This window comes from Meleagris gallopavo, chromosome Z (genome assembly GCF_000146605.3).
Source record: "Meleagris gallopavo isolate NT-WF06-2002-E0010 breed Aviagen turkey brand Nicholas breeding stock chromosome Z, Turkey_5.1, whole genome shotgun sequence".
Taxonomy (NCBI): domain Eukaryota; kingdom Metazoa; phylum Chordata; class Aves; order Galliformes; family Phasianidae; genus Meleagris; species Meleagris gallopavo.
The window spans coordinates 12481071-12484022 of NC_015041.2; the positions used below are offsets into that span (position 1 = coordinate 12481071).

At 41.2% G+C, this 2952-nt stretch overlaps 1 long non-coding RNA gene across 1 annotated transcript; it reads right to left on the bottom strand.

Annotated features, from left to right (window-relative positions):
• Nucleotides 1–6: 6 nt before the first annotated feature.
• Nucleotides 7–2945, bottom strand: LOC109363895. The gene is made up of 3 exons (XR_002109784.1): nt 2256–2945; nt 1980–2119; nt 7–222 (listed from the first exon to the last, which is right to left on the bottom strand). It is a non-coding gene; the product is annotated as an uncharacterized LOC109363895 (long non-coding RNA).
• Nucleotides 2946–2952: the final 7 nt, after the last annotated feature.

The window sequence follows — 2952 nt, forward strand, 5'->3', positions numbered from 1 at the left end:
TGGAGGGCTGCTGCCGCGGCGGCTCCGGTGGTGCGGAGTAAAACAGGTCGTTGTGACTTTTGTTCGTATTTTCTCACGATTTGATGCTGCGCCACATCTGCTGCAGTCTCCCTGCTCGTGTCTTCACTCAGGCTGGGCAGGAACGGAACATCACCAAGTACTGATTCCTTCAAACTTGAGTGAGAAGTGCTCAGAAGAGGTGTGAATGAAAATAGATATCTCCTGAAAAGGAAGTTACTGCCGTGTAAAGCAGTGGCTTCTGGTTAAAATACATAAAATAAAAATGGATGTCCAACTTATGTGGAGTACAGGAGAGTCATGGACCTGTTGGAGCGCACGGAGGAGGGCCACAGAAATATCCAAGGGATGGAACAGCTCCCCTGTAAGGACGGACTGAGAGCTGGGGCCGTTCAGACTAGAGAAGAGAAGGCTGTGAAGTGACCTGAGAGCGGCCTTTCAGTATCTAAAGGGGAGCTACGGGAAAGAAGGGGACAGGCTGTTGGTCTATTATTAACTGGGCATGTCCTGGCGGACTAGAGAATGGCAAATGTGACATCCATCTCCACAAAGGGCCATAAAGATGATCCTGGTAGCTAGACCTATTAATTTCACATTGGTGCCCGGGAAGGTTATGGAATGGATAATCTTGGGAGCCATCATGGACCAATTAAAGGTCAACCAGAAGATCAGGCCCAGTCAGCATGGGTTTACGAATGGTAGATCCTGTTTGACAAACCTGATTGCATTCTATGACAATGTGACCTGCTTAATAGATGAAGGTAATACTGTCAGTGTGGTCTGCCTGGACTTCAGTAAGGCCTTTGACACTGTCTCCCACAGCATTCTCGTGGAGAAGCTGGCTGCCCATGGTTTGTGTACCCTCCGCTGGGTGAAACACTGGCTGGATGGCCAGGCCCAAAGAGCTCTGGTCAGTGGATTTAAATCCAGCTGACAGCCAGTCATGTGTGGTATCCCCCAGGGCTTGGTACTGGGGCCGCTTCTATTTAACATCTTTATTAATGATCTTGATGACAGGATTGAGTAAGTTTGCAGACAACACCAAGTTGGGAGGGAGTGTTGATGTGCCTGAGGGTAGAAAGGCACTACAGAGGGACCTGGATAGACTGGATTGATGGGCCAAGGGAAACTGTATGAGTTTCAATAGGGCCAAGTATTGGGTCCTGCAATTTGGTCACAACAACCCCAGGCAACCCCAGGCTTGGGGAGGAGTGGCTGGAAAGCTGCCTGCTGGAAAGGGACTTTGGTGTACTGATGGACAGTCAGCGGAATATGAAATAACTAACAGTACAGAACAAGTGACAGTGAAGCTCAGTGCCACAATGGATGTCATTTGAAAATAATCCTAACTGTGCATAATCACTGACACCTGTCCTACTTGATCCAGACTTATTTCTGTAGTGCTACAATTACACTTAAAAGCAAAATTCAAAAACTTAGTGATCATATTTTCCTAATTAAAAAAAAAAGTAGCAAAAGTTCTTAGCAGAAAGAAATTACTAAGAACGTTTCTGAATATGAAACTTATTCAATAGCAAATGGCATGCAGAGCAGTACGTCTTGCAGCCCTGCGTTAAATGACTTTAAGCAATTTGAGATCTAGTATTAAACTCTTTCACTCAATCACAAAAATGACTCTTTGTCAAGAATGTCAGATCTTGTGCATACTTTCTGTGGTGTGAAGTTAACCAGTTGGTCACAAGAACAATTCAAATTCCATGAACGTTCCTTGTTGGAACTGTACATAAGAAGTTGGCTTTGCTTCTCTCTTCAAGTTTCCATGCTACCATTAACTTCACTGGCTTAGTACTGTGCACAAAGAAAGCATCTCTTTAAAGAATTGTTCACCTGCAAGGTGCTGCTTAGAAGCTTATAGATAAAAAGCACTTTTTCACAGTGCACTATTAATTTGTAAACGTTGAAGCATAGGTAAAATCATCCTTAAACTCCTGGAGACTCACCTCTGTGATACACAGAAGAGCTACTGGCTGTTAAAAAGTGGTCAGATAAGCAGTAAATGGTAATTGTTGCAATGTAAAACGTGCTTCCTTCTTCTGCACCCTTATATCTCATTCCATTGTCAGTAATTTGTATTAGACTCCTGTGAGAGTTAGGATAAGCAGGAAAGATTGTTTTATTCTTATGGTAAACACAATATTGTCTTCCTTACTAAGTAACAGAGACTTAAAACCAGTTTTTCCTTATTGTAGTAAGGCTGTTCTAAAGCTCTCACAAACCTGTGTACGTAGAATTCTCCACTACCTTGAATGAAAGTCCCAATATTCAGCTCTCACTATTGTTCCTAGAAAAACAGAAAAAGCCTATTTTGTAAGTATTGATGTGGATTGCCTAAAATATACAGTTCCAAATTCACATTTTTGTACAGGATGACTTAGTGTATTTTCTTATTTATAATTACATGTGAGACATACATCCTGTCAGCTTGTGCAGATAGTATATGTATCCTAGTTTTCATAAAAACATGCTGCTCAAGAGGTGCAGATTTAAACATGTAAGGCAGAGTTCCCTGAAGAAGCTCTTAATTTACTGAAATGAATTTTGCAAATCCTCCTTCCTTTGTCATGCTACTGAGAATTTCCATTTTCAGAAATACATGTTCCACAAGAAATCTGCTTGTAAAGTCATAGGAAGACTGACCTACATGTGAATTGAAAATTTTTAAAGAAAATTATGCACAATCTAATGTCAGCGAATGCATGTGTTAAGTATCTTCATCTGAAAATAATTTAATTTACATATTTCTGCTTCTTGAGTTTTCATCTAGAGACTCTGAAATGTTAATACAGATCTCCTGACCGCTACTATCCTTCTATAAATTTTGTGGGTCTCATTTGTAAAAGACAGTCCTCTCTGCAGCTGCTACTTTAAAGAAAAAAAGGACTTTTGCAGGTAGGAAAAATACAGATTTTTTTT